This window comes from Suricata suricatta, chromosome 13, assembly GCF_006229205.1.
Source record: "Suricata suricatta isolate VVHF042 chromosome 13, meerkat_22Aug2017_6uvM2_HiC, whole genome shotgun sequence".
In the NCBI taxonomy this organism is placed as follows: Eukaryota; Metazoa; Chordata; class Mammalia; order Carnivora; family Herpestidae; genus Suricata; species Suricata suricatta.
In genome coordinates, this window is record NC_043712.1 from 47,830,733 (window position 1) to 47,844,623 (window position 13,891).

Below are 13,891 nucleotides of genomic sequence, written 5' to 3' on the forward strand. Positions count from 1 at the left end.
GGGGAGTGGCAGCAGTTCTCTTCCATTGACAGCTGCTGTGGGTTCAGTGTTCCTCAAAAGACAAGTTCAAGTTCTAACCACCCCCACCTGTCAACGCAACCTTATTTGGAAATAGGATCTTGACAGGTGGAATCAAGGTCATTAGTGTGGGCCCTAATCCAGCGACTGATGTTCTTACAAAAGGAGATTGGGTGCAGACCCGCATCGGAGAATGCCACGTGAGGACAAGACACACAGCCAGCCATGTGGCAGCAGAGGAAAGCAGCTGGAAACCACAGGGTGCCACCGATGGACAGTTACCTCCAGGAAAGATCAGGGCCCTGCAGATACTGATTTCAGGCTTCTAGCCTCCAGAGTTGTGACAGTAAACCTCTGTGGCTTAAACCCCTTCCCCTTCCCTTCCCTTTCCCAGCTGGGGGGACTTTGTTATGGAGACCAACACCCCAAGCAACAGGCTCCCCCCAACCCCCCAGTCCCAGGAACAGGGCTCCTCTTCCGGGAGGGTGGGTCAGAGCTGGTCTCCATCTGCACAGCCCGGGTTAGGGTTTTGGCCCATGTAACTGTTATTACCAAAGGGAAGTTGGGATTTATCGTTGTCCACGTTTCTATTGCCTTGCATGTTTATAATAGTAATAACAACAACAAAAAATCACACCAAACACCAAGAAACCCAACACACACACACACACACACACACACACACACACACACAAAATAAACAACAGAAACCAAGTTAACTTGGCCTAAAAAAAGACCAAGGAGGGACTGGGGGGAGACAGGAATCTAAAGAACCCAGAGACACCGGACACATCACAGAGGCGCTCATGTAACTTGTATCTCTGGAAGGGATCGGAAGCGGCGACTGGAAACCCTCTGTGTCCCAGTCTTTTTCTCTCACAGAGCGCTGGACTTTGCTGCTGCTCTAACCCACAGCTCCCACGCTGACAGAGCATATTACCGGCCACACAGAGACCCCCACTCGGTTCTTCTTTGGTTCAAGTGCCACGCTCACAAAGAAGAAGACCTGATTGGCTCAGCTTGGGTAAGGTGTTCACACCTTATCCAATCGGTTGTGTCCAGGGGAGGGAGCAGACCTCTTCAAGTCTTGGCAGTTTTCAAGGGCTGAAGAGTTGGACAGGGGGTTTACTATAAGGTCCGCTTGCCTAAGAAGAAAGATGTGTTCTGGGTCCGACGCCCTCTGGGCCGAGGCTGAGCTCTGAAATATGGCTCCAGGCCAAGTCCGGCTCTCACCTCACAGTCGGGGCCCTCGGGACCCACAGCTGGCCCTCACCAGACACCGCCATCTGGATGTGCAACACGGAAAGAGTAACTGGAGAATTCACTCTACCCTAGTTAAACCTGCAAAATTAAACCTCCCACCTCACTAAATGATGTGTGATTCTGTTATGTAATCTGTGGGTAATAATAGCGAACATTTATTGGGCACCTAAAACGGGCCACATACTCTGCTAAGTGTTAGGAACATTAGAGAGAATGTTCTTAATTCCACAAGATCGGTTTCGTTACTCGGTTTCATCTGTCCGCCCCCTTCCCCCGCACACTATAATCTCAAATCACAAGGTCCAACCACTGTTGTCTTCATCGTTCTGCTACTTACTTCGTTTTTAAGAGGTAATACATGCACATGGTTCAAAACTCAGAGCAGGAAGGGTGAAAAGGTAGTCTCCCTACCGCCTCTGTTTCCCAGCCAGCCCATTTCTCTCCCTAAAGGCAACCACTGTTACAGTCTCTTATATAAACAAGTACAAATGCATGCATCCTTTTGTTTTTATGGAAATGCTAAGTTACCTTTCAAATTATTGTAAAGCATTTTTGCACTAGGTCTTGGTTGTGGCTTCTACTGGACTTGGGAGGAAGAAAGGAGTCCAGGGCAACCCCAGTACTACTGGCCGAGATGGGGATGGTTGGTGCGGGACAGGTTCGGAGTCACCGGGATCAGTTGTTCTGCGTTAAGGGAGCCTGGTGGCTCAATCCATTAAGCATCCAACTTTGGCTCAGGTCATGATCTCACAGTTGGTGGGTTTGAGCCCTGCATCATGCTCTGTTCTCAGAGCCTGGTGCCTGCTTTGGATTCTGTATCTCCCTCTCTCTCAGCCCCTCCTCCCTCCTCTTGTGCTCATTCTCTTTCTCTTTCTCTCAAATAAACATTAAAATTTTTTAACAAAATTCTGTTATAGGCAGGATACATGTGGTGGTGGGGCTTGAACTGCTATAAATCAAGTTGGCACTTGGATGAACTTGCTCAATGGACAGGTCAAGGCAAGAGATATCAATTTGAGATCATTCCCTACAGACAGTATTTAAAGTTACAGGGCCAAGAAAAGATTATATACTGAGACTAAGTCCACTGATGTGTCCTTTATTATATCAGTGCTCCCAGAAAGCTACTTGGCTAATTCACTCCTTTCAAAGCTCTGAACAGGGTACCTGATCTAAGGGGGCTCAGCCTAAGGAAAGACACAGATGGTTACAAAACAGTGCATTATAAACAGTGTTATATATAATGAAGGAATGGGCTGGGTATTGTGGAAAAATAGAAGAGAGGAAGGCTAAGGCCTGAGTCATTAGGAAAACTTCATGTTGGAGTTGGAATTTGAAAGGGGCCGTGAAGGTTAAGTACAGGTTTCTCAAGTAAAGGAGGGGAAACATGCAAAGGTGTGAAGGCAGGCCATATTGAGAAAGTTCCATGAAACAAAAAACATGTGTCCTATTCCAAAAGCTGGGCTTATGGTTAACATTTCCATTATAGTCATGGACAAGGCAGGGAATTCCAATTTCACCACCTTTGAACACCAGTTTGGAGACACAGGCCAGTACAACTAGAGAACTAGTTTTTAGTTCCTAACTAGTTCCAAGCTTGCCAGAAAGTTATCAGTGTTTGTAGATGATATGATCATATACCTAAGGGGAAAAATAACCAATAGGAAAAATATGAAAATGAATAAGAAAATTCAAAAAGCCAGCTATAAACAAAATTTAGACTAAATAAGTACTAAAAAAAGCTGTAAATATGGTAATAATGATCAATTGTAAAATATAGCAGAAAAAGTCCTATTTATAGCAACCTGAAGAATTAACTAGACATAAGCCCAAGGAATTTGATTTCAAAGATACTTATAGAACTTTAAAAAAAATTTTTCAGAATAAATTGTTTTTATTTATTTTTTATTGTTTAGTTTTGAGAGAGAAAGAAACAGGATGTGACAGGGATGAGGCAGAGAGAGAGGGAGGTGCAGAATCTGAAGCAGGCTCCAGGCTCTGAGCTGTCAGCACAGAGTCCTTTATAGGGCTTGAACCCCCAAAACCACGAGATCACAACCTGAGCCAAAGTCAGATGCTCAACTGACTGAACAACCCAGGTGCCCTAGAAACTATACATTATATATGAAATATATGTAGTAACAAGAATATCACCCTGATAGTCTACTGAGACCACCCAGGGGACAATGTGGCCTGAAGGTCATGGGCAGTTGGCCATAATTCTGAAACCACATATTGTTGATAGGGTGCTTTTATTGGCAGGGAGTGAATTTTATTATTGCCTGAATCCAAAACTCCTCAGTGTGTCTCTCTGCTTAGACGTTGTCTGATTTGAAAACAAATCACAATTTAAAACTGGGAAGAAAACAACCATCCTAGTAAATGGCAACATTTTTTGAACATTTTATTACAGTCAAGTGGAAGTAAAGTAAGTAAATTTACTTCTGTATACAAGGATTATTAAGTCATTTTCTTCCCCATCCCTGGTAAACAAATATCAAACAAATAGTTACAGAATATTCAGTTAAAGTGGCACCGAAATCATTAGGCTGCTTGGGATCCTTCATACGCTGGCCCGCCCTGCGTGCATCTTGTCTGCCTTCATTCTCGCCACATCATCACCCAGAGCTCTTGATCGAAGGTTCTGCTCAGCAAAAGCTTGTGAAATGAAAGAGGCAGGTGAGAGTCTTGAATTTTTCTTTGGCATCTGAAGAGCTAGGGCTTTTGTGTTCTCAGCACAGAATTCTCGGAAGGGAGCCATCCAATGTGGAAGGTACGCTCTCTGCTCCTTATGGCCCCTTGAAGAGTTTATACAGAAAGCATCATACACTGAGCCCTGCAGTGTGTTTCTATTACCCAGGCCAATAGACCGGTGTGGCCAGACTCTATTATGGCCTTTTCTTCTCCCCGCCTCCAGCCTGCAATCTGGGGGTGTACTAGAAATCTCTGTGTAGATGCATTTATTGTAATTAGATTCAGCTTCCCCCCCATGCCCCGTAACTCTGGTGTGTGTGTGATGTAATTAGAAAAGCAACTAGTTGGATGTGTTTGTGCAGCTTCTGAGGCATTCTTCAAAGCAGACGGCCCCCCTTGGGAGGAGGTGAGATGCTGACACATTGTACAGAGATGGTATCGCTGTAAACATTGTCTAGGTTGATTGTCAAAGGAAGGCGTGTTCTAATTCACACTGAAATGCCTTCTCCTTCTCCAGCAGAGATGCTCCCAGTGTATTTTTCCTTTGGACCTCAACCTTCCAGGCTTGGGTTCCACCCAAAATGCAAGTTAACTTTCTCTAAATCTTACTGTTTGGGGGTGGGGGGATGGGGTAGAACTGTGGAGTGCCTCCTTCCAGTGGGGAGGTTGTTGTTGTTTTGTTTTTGTTTAAGAATTGAGCACACAGGGGCATGTGGGTGGCTCAGTTGGTTGGGCATCCGACTTTGGCTCAGGTCATGTTCTCACAGTTCCGGAGTTCGAGCCCTGCATCAGGCTCTGTGCTGACCTCTCAGAGCCTGGAGGCTGTTCCAGATTCTGTATCTCCCCCAACCCCCCTCTCTCTCTCACTCTCTGTGTCCCTCTTCTGCTTGCACTCTCAGAAATAAACATTAATATAAAAACATTAAAAAAATAAGAATTGAGCAAATAGTTTACAAAATTAAGGATTCTTAAGGATTAAACCACCCTAAACCAGAAATACCTGGCTGAGCGTTTGGAGGTGTGAAGGTGGTGAGAATAGTGGTGACTTCTCAAGTGTGGCAGTAAGTCTCCCTTAGTGTGGAGTTGTTGCCAAGAAATGGCTGCTCAGGGAAAGACTGCATGTGGTGGGCTGAATAATCCAGAAAAGAGATGTCCCCCTCCTAATTCCCAGAAACTGAGAATATGTTACGTTACATGCCAAAAGGGAATGAAGGTGCTGAGTAGCTGATCTTCAAACTGGGGAGATTATTGGGACTCCTGGGTGGCTCAGTTGGTTAAGCGTCCAACTTCGGCTCAGGTCATGACCTCATGGCTTGTGAGTTCGAGCCCTGTGTTGGCCTCTGGGCTGACAAGCTCAGAGCCTGAAGCCTGCTTTGGATTCTGTCTCCCTCTCTGGCTCTCTGCCCCTCCCCGCTCAGGCTCGCTCACGCTCTCTCTCTCTCTCTCTCTCTCTCTCTCTCTCTCTCTCTCTCTCAAAAATCAATACACACTAGAAAACATTAAAAAAATACTGGGGAGATTTGGACAAAATGAAGATAGCAAAGAGAGGATAACAAAGTTAGCAATGGTAGTAGTGGGAGGGGACACACAGGAAGCTGGAATGATGGGAAGAAAGATGCCTGAAGAGAACCTTTTGGGGGCGACAGGTATGCGCTCTTGGCAATGGCTGAGACCTTGAGAAGGCCACTGGAGAGGAGCCAGATAATCTGTTTTCTAGTCCTGGTCCTACCACTCAAGGCTGAGCATCTGCAAAATCAGGATGACAAGTCTTCCCTGACTCCCAAGGTCCTTAGGGTCAAGTGAGGAGCAGGCATCATTTACTTGGTTTTTATTTTGTTTTGTTTTGTTTTGTTTTGTTTTGTTATGGCAGGGGGTGTTGACAGAGTGCATGAGAGAGAGAGAGAGAGAGAGAGAGAGAGAGAGAGCGAGCGAGAGCGCGCATACAAGAGATAGCTCATGCTCAAGTTGGGAGAGGCAGAGGGAGAGGGAGAGAGTGACTCTCAAGCAGGCTCCAAGCTCAGTGCGGAGCCCGACATGAAGCTCCATCCCATGATCCTGGGATCATGACCTAAGCCAAAAATCAAGAGTCTGAAGCCCAACTGACTGAGCCGCCCAGGTGCCCTAGGCATCAATTACTTGTAAAGTAGGATTTTGGATATAGACCCTGGTGTGGTGTCACGGGGGGAAGTCTAAGCATCTGAAGCAAGCTACTTGTTTTCCTCTATGTCTAAAACTTCTTGAACTCAGCTGGTAGCTCCAAGGCTGCCTCGATGGTGTCAGCCAACATCCCAAATTTGGTGAAAACTATGAATCTGATCTTGCTGGCTGCTCTGGGCATGTTTTCCATGGTGTTTGGCACCACTGGCTTCTCTGTGAGATCAGTAGAAAATATGCCCCACCGAGGAGACATCAACTCCCTCCATCCAGGGGCTCTCTACCTACAAGAGACATACTTCCCTTTCCAAAGCACTTGGTGTTGGGTCTGAAGTGCCTCTTCCTCCAGTAGGAACTCAGATAGGTAAACCCCTGCAAAGCTGGAAACTGAACAAGGAGACAAGGAACAGTCTCTCTCCAAGTAAGCCCATCTGCCATGTGTCCTGTGGGTGAACATGAGTAGCTTTCTGAAAAGAGCCAATGGATGATTAGAGAACTGAAGGATGAGGTCTCAGATAATGATTTAAAAATTTTTAATGTATGTTTATTTTGGGGAGAGAGAGACAGTGCACAAATGGGGCAGGAACAGAGAAAGAGAGGGACAGATGTTCCAAAGCAGGGCTCCCTGTGCTGACAGCAGAGAGGCTGATGTAGGGCTTGGACCCACAAACTGCGAGATCATGACCTGAACTGAAGTCAGATGCTTAACTGACTGAGCCACCCAGGCTCCTGGAGAGATAATGATTCTATCAAGAAATGAAGCGACCTGTCTCTACAGCCTCATCTTCTAGAACCTACACTCCTGCCAATCCGACTTTTGGTCTTTTTTTGTACCAAGCTTGTCCCAGGTCAGAGCTTCTGCCTCTCTGCCTGGTGACCTCTGTCCAGAATGCTCTCCCTCCTGACCTCCATGTGGCTCTTTCCTCAATTTGGGTCTCAGCTTGAATGCCATTTCCTCATCCACCATGTATGATCACCTGGAAAATGGCACCCACTCCCACGCCTCCTACTTTCTCATGGGATTTGTTTTCTTCACCGTCCTTATCACTACTGAAAGTTGCGTGCTCTTTTTTTCTGTCTCACCCCTTGAACGTAAGCCCTGTGAGAACAGGACCCTGTCTGTCCTGTTTGGTGCTATACCCCTAGAGCCTGGAGCGCAGCTTGGACACAATAGGTGTATAGTGGGTATCTGCAGAATAAGCACCTTAACTCAGTACTCATCACGTGACAGGTACCTGGTCAAGTGCTCTGCGGGTATGCTCACAGACTACTTCCGTAAACTCTGACAGGTGGGTTTTGTTCTTTGTTTCACAGACCAATAAGAGGCCCAGAGGGACTGAGTGACTTACTTGCCTAAGCTCCCCCCTCCCCAAGGGGACCCTGGATAAGAATGGTGCTTAGAACATTTAGAGTGGTAGCTCCTAGCACTGAGCAGGAGGACCACTGGCTGAAGGCTCCATGGCTTGAAGTCCAGGGTGACCTCCTGACCAGTTTCTTAAAGTAGCACTTCTCAAAATGTAATGGACAAATTACATAGGTTTTTTTTTTAATGCTTATTCATTTTTGACAGAAAGGGGGTGGAGGGGCAGAGAGAGACAGAGACACCAAATCCAAACCAGGCTCCAGGCTCTGAGCTGTCAGCACAGACTGACACAGGGCTCAAACCCACAGACCAGGAGATCATGACCTGAGCCCAAGTCAGATGCTTAACTGACTGAGCCACCCCGGGGCCCCAAGACTTTGATGACCTAGAGATCCTGACTCCATTGATCTGTGAATTGGGGGGCTGGTGTGGAGGGCCGAGACCTACTGCATTTCTAACAAGCTCCCAGGTGGAGCCCATGACCACCCTTTAAAAGCCAGGGTTTAAAGGGTCCTCAGATTTGAGAATTAGGTCAGCTATTTGTAAAACAAAGACAGGAAAGGAAGGACCTGGTAAATCTTGTGGTCAAATCAATTGCCACAGCTGAGCAAAGAGAGAAGCAAGCAGGCCCTCCTTCCCCGGGAGGAGCGGATGTTATCTTAGCGCCCTCCACAGCCTGGTCCTGGAAACTTGGGTCTAGCATGTGTGTCTGAACCTACATTTGGCTTCCTGTTGTGTAGTGCTTGGCTCAAGACCAACGGAAGGAGCTGAGCGCACTATAGAAAGTCATCTCTGTAACAGTGAGTGTTCCTGCCCTCCCTTCCCTTTCCCTCCTCCCCGGTTTGGACTGCATTCCTGGACCCCAAGTACTGTTGTATAAACTCCAAAGAAGAGGCTTGGCTGGGGTTTAGGAGTTTCTAAGAGTGCCTACCACTTGGTAGAATTTTCTCAATGTTCTCCATTGAAAACCAGTGTTAAAATATCGGCTCTGCTTGTTAAGAGTGCTTGGACAGGTAGAAAGCAGCATTTCCTGAATGGGGGTGGAATTGGTTTTGGATGGGACAAAGACCAGAAAGTATTGATCATAGGAGGAGAAAGTTCTTCCCCTCTTCAAGTGTGTTTTGACCTTCCAATTAACTTCGACGAAAACTTCGCTTCTCTGGTAGTATTTCTCTAACACTTCTTGTACACTTCCAAATTTTTATTTTAAATTTTTCTAACAGTGAGAGATGGTCAGCAACTGTATCTAGCTAGGCATTAGTAATATTTTGTTTTCTTGTACCTTTTCTGTGGTTACCTTCTGCCTGTGGCAAAGCTTACAGGTTTTCCATTTAAGATAGTTGTATAAGCCTTCCTGGAAGAGATAGATTTAAGTAAAACATGTACAATGATTTAAAAAAATAGTAAATATAGTAGGGTGAATGCCGATATGGTAGAAATGGTAAAGGTGATGGGCAAGTGAGACCATCATGGAAAGTAACAAAGGAATGTAAAGGGGCACAGCTAGATTATTCACAGGGGACAGATGTCCCTGACAAAGCCATACACATCTGACCTGCTATGACATTTCACATGGTGAGCTCTGGGCTCGTAACCCCACCAGAGGGTCCTCAAGCCGTACATGCAGAGGAGGAGCCTTGCTCCCAGCCAACGATGTGCAGATAAAGGCGTCTGCTAACCCATGGCCATGATTTAGGTTTATCGGTGGAGTATTTGGGGGAGAAATAAACATAATGATATAAAGCTTTCACCATCTTGCATTTGGCTGTAGGGGGGACAAATAAATTGTAGTTTGGGCCTTGAGTATTTTTGCTCACTCTAGTTAAAAGAGCTATAATGATTAGAAATAGTTATTGTCTATTTTGTGGTCCCTTAAATCAGACTGAAACGGGCCAAGGACGTTCAGGAAACTTTCTGAATTCCAAGGCAACACAGGGCAGCAGAAAAAGATACCAGCTTCTAACCCCAGAGATTTGAACCAGAATCTTGGCTCAGACACTCGTTATGGGCTGAATGGTGCCCCTCTCTTTCAACAGGCTGCACTTCTGACCCCAGTACCTCAGCATAAGATGGTATTCAGAGATAGAGTCTTCCAACAGGTGATTTTACATGGGGTCATTTGGGTGGACCCTCCTCAAATGTGACTGGTGACCTTATAAGGAGAGGTTAGGACATCCAGAGGGGCAACCATATGAAGACAGAGCCAAGGGCCATCCATACGGTGACAGAGAGAAGCCTCAGAAGCAACAAACTCTGCCAGCACCTTGATCTCAGATTTCTAGCCTCCAGGATTGTGAGAAACGGAATGTGTGCTATGGAAGCCCTCCAGTGTGTGACCATCGTGTTTCCCCTGCCAGGTCTGTGGTCTTTGGTGATAGCTCCCCACCCCCACCCCGGCTGACGAGTCCCAGCACGCATTCCCCATTGGGTGGCCTTGAATGGTTTGTTCAACGTCCTGGAGTCTCAATGCCTCATCTATATGTTGGGCTCACAGTTTCTACCTCATGGAGTTGTTATATGTGGATGCATGTAAACCACATAGCACAGTGCCTGCTGCCCTGTAGATGGTGAAACGGACAACTCTTTTCTTTTGATTTACTTATTCAAGTGCCTCTCTCTTCCTCTCTCCTTTCGAAAGAGCTTACCCCGCCCCCTTGCTGCCAAAATTGTAGCTGTTCTTGCCACTTCTTGACCCAAACCTCGCTGAGATGTTAGTTATTATCATGTAGCCCTTAACAGATAGAAAGTCACCTACAGCAACTCTTGTAACTGTTAAAATGTGACTACTCTGCTTGTCAGATCCCACTTTCTTTAAAAAGCGGATCTCTATGCAACGCTTTCCATAGCAATCAGCTCCCTTGGGAGACTGTGTGAAGTGGAGAGCCATGTAAGGATTGGAGCAGGGGTAGGGCTTGCTGGGAAGACTCACTGTGGGCTGCTGGCCACTTCCCACAATGCCCCAGGTGATCTAGAGGCAGCTGTGTGGGTGGTACAAGATTCCAGGATCACTGGATCACAGGATCTCTGAGACTTGAGGAAGTTTTTTCTTCCTTCTAACCTGGGCTGCTCCTCACTAAAAGAGAAGGATGAAAACAGTGCGGGGTGCTCTCTTATTATATATAAGGATCATGTTCCTGAAAACCTCAAAATGTATGTAATTAGAGTAATTCATCTATAAGAACATATAGTAAGCTTTACGTTTATTCTGATGGGTAAAGTAGGCTTTGCATTTCTCTTGCACTTTTAATTTTAAACCTTTCTGGATGATCTAAACCTTCTCAATGTACACATGTATTTTATTTAAAATATCAGTGACCGATTATTTGGCTGGAGAGAGTCTTTGTAAAAAAATTCTCTGTAACATCCAGATTTTTAAAAAATTCATAACAAGTTTCATATGTGTTTAGTACAATGGCCTCTTTCTAAATAACTTCTTTTCTCTTCAAAAAGAACACTCCGGCTGAATGATCAGTGTTCCTATGTGCTTTATAAGCCTTTGCAGAATGCACTCTCAGGACTGTGGGAGGGGGTGGGACGGGTGGAGGGAGCTGGTGTCCAGCAGTGAAATAGTTAACCTGCTTGTCACTTAGCTGAGAGACCCAGCTTGAGGCAATAGCCTTGTGAGGAAACGAGAAATCCAAGCCAGGTGAAACAAGCTAGTCTCTTCCCCTAGATATTTCAGTCATTCAGCATAAAACTGGAGACTAACAAATTCATACATGGAATTGGGGTTTTTTGTTTGTTTTGTCTTATTTTTTTTTTGTTTGTTTGTTTACAGCCAAATCATGAAATATGGCCAAGCTCCTCAGTGGGGACGTCTTGTGTGGTCACTGTCAGTTAGGGATGATGAGGCTGAAGTTCTCCCCAGAGGTTAGCCATCCAAACCCCCAAAGCAGAAGGAGCCCAGTACACGCTGAGCTCAGAGCCCACCTCCCCACCTCGGCATTAGCTTGTCAGGATGTGAAGACCAAGAGCAACTTCTGATCATGACTTGAGATTCCCTCCACTTGAGAAAAGCATTGCCTAGGTCTCTAATCGCAAGAAAATGAATTCTTCTGATAGCAAAGCTCAATTAAATGTCAAGATAGGGCTACAGTCAGGTAGAGAAAAGGCTTAACTTCTTGTAGGAGAGAAAAATCGCGGGAAAGCAAAGTGTTGGAAGATCTCCAAAGCTCTGGGGCAAACATCCCTTTGCTTTATTGTTTTAGCAAACCTCAGTTATGTGAACCAGCCCTGACTCTCTGCACTGGGGCTGTCGCCTTCTGTGGCCCCCAAATTGTGCTGTCAGAACGTGGGAACTAGATGACTTCATTCTGCTCCTGGGAAGGGAACAGACTTGTGGAGTTTTCAATGAATGCATTAAATTTGTTGATTATCAAAGAGGAAACATCGAGAAAAATAAACGTCTTGCACGATCTTGGTCTCGGTGCAGGGGCCAAAGTGGAAATCCCTGCTCTCAGCCATGTTAGATTTGGTAAAAGAGGCTTGGTCTTGCCTCCCAATACACCCAGGTGGGAGAAAGGGGCCTCTGGGGCCTATGTTTCCTGGGACTCTTCTCTTCTGTAAATGGAAGGGCAGGAAGAGGGGTGGTAACTGCTCCCACAATGCGTGAAAAGGGGCAGCAGGGCGGGGGAGGACTCAGTCAGTTGAGTGGCCGACTTCAGCTCAGGTCATGATCTCACAGTTTGTGAGTTTGAGCCCCCCATGGGGCTCGCTGCTGTCAGGGCAGAGCCCACTTCGGATCCTCTGTCCCTCTCTCCTTACCCCTCCCCTGCTCACGCTCATCTCTCTCTCTCTCTCTGTCTTAAAAATGAACAAACATTCGGGGTGCCTGGGTGGCTCAGTCAGTTAAGCGTCACTCTTAGTTCTGGCTCAGATCATGACCTCGTGGTTTCATGAGCTCAAGCCCCACTTCGGGCTCTGTGCTGGCAGCATGAAGCTTGCTTGGCATCCTCGGGCTCCCTCTCTCTCTCTCTGCCCCTCTGTCACTCATGCAGTCTTTGTCTCTCTCAAAATAAAGAAAACTTAAAAATCAAAAAAAGAATAAACATAAAAAATGTAGCTATATCTTAGTACAAGTGGGGGGGAAAAGGGTGCAGTGGGATATTCTTCCATGCAGTTAAGGGAACAGAAGGTACAGACTTTTGGGAGACGAGCTTAGCAAAATAGGTCGATACTTTGACAATCTTCATAAACAGATTCAGTCATTCCCTTTTTGGGAGTCCATCTGAAAGAGCTCATCCCAAAGCGGGTAAAGACGGATATACCAAGATGCTATCATTGCGTTCACAAGGGTGAAAACCTCAGAGAACCTCTGCATCTGCCCTATGGGAAATAATTGGTTACAGTCACGTTGGTCTGGCCCTAAATGGCATCCTCCCTGGTGATTAAAGATCAATGACCACGGGAAATGCTCAGGGTGTAGCAGTGAGAGAAAAGAGGCAGGAAATAAAGTGTAAACGTGCGGTAATGGCTTTCACACACACAGAAGGAGCAAAATGCCTCAGAGTCCTCTCCATGTGCTAGGGTCGTGATTAAGCCTTCATTTTCTGTTTCGTCTTTTCCTGGATGTTCCCAAGATTCCAAAATTGCTTTTGACACTACACTAGACAAAACAAACTACTCCCCTAACAAGGGGGTGCAGGCAGCCATGTGGTCGTCTCTGGCACAGGAGACAAAGGTGGGCTGAGTGTATGCACGCCTGCCGGAAGGCCAGGGCCATTCCCTGAGGGGCCGGCTTACCTGCCCAAGGCCCCGAAGCCCAGAAGATGCTGGAGGAAGACAGTGCTCTGTGTTTTGGCTCTTGTCTGCTCAGGGAGCCTTTATGGCCTCTTCAGCGGAGCAAGACCGTAAAGGCAGGGCTCATCCAGTTTTAATCCCCTCAGCTAATTACCAGACCTTTCTTGTGGTTTTACCGGGACTTTTTTTACTAAGCGGGTGGATTTGCACTGTTTGTGTTTGTATGTTGTACTTGGATTATGCCTCAATGTGTCACGATGGTGACAAAGGGGTTTGCAGCAGTGGGCAGGCCAACATCTCTGCTTTTAATGGAAAGCACATTCCAGCACTTTATTTTATCTGCAACACATAGAGCTGCTTAGAACAAAGCGTTGCCCTTAAGACAGGGTCCCCAAGAGTCTTTAATAAGGACCAGACCGCTGTGAAGGTATTAATTAACTATTTTAAGCAGAATGGCTCTAGCTGGCTGGGGCATTTTTATGAGGGGACGGAGTATATGTAAAACCAGGGCTGTTTCTGTAACAGGAACCTGTTTTGAAGGAAATGTTCTTGGGTGGGACTCCACGGGTACCAGGCTGTCAAACCTCTGGGCCAACTTGATGTCAAAAACAGACGTTCTGAATGTTTGAAACAATGTTTGTGGAATTTGGACACGATTCT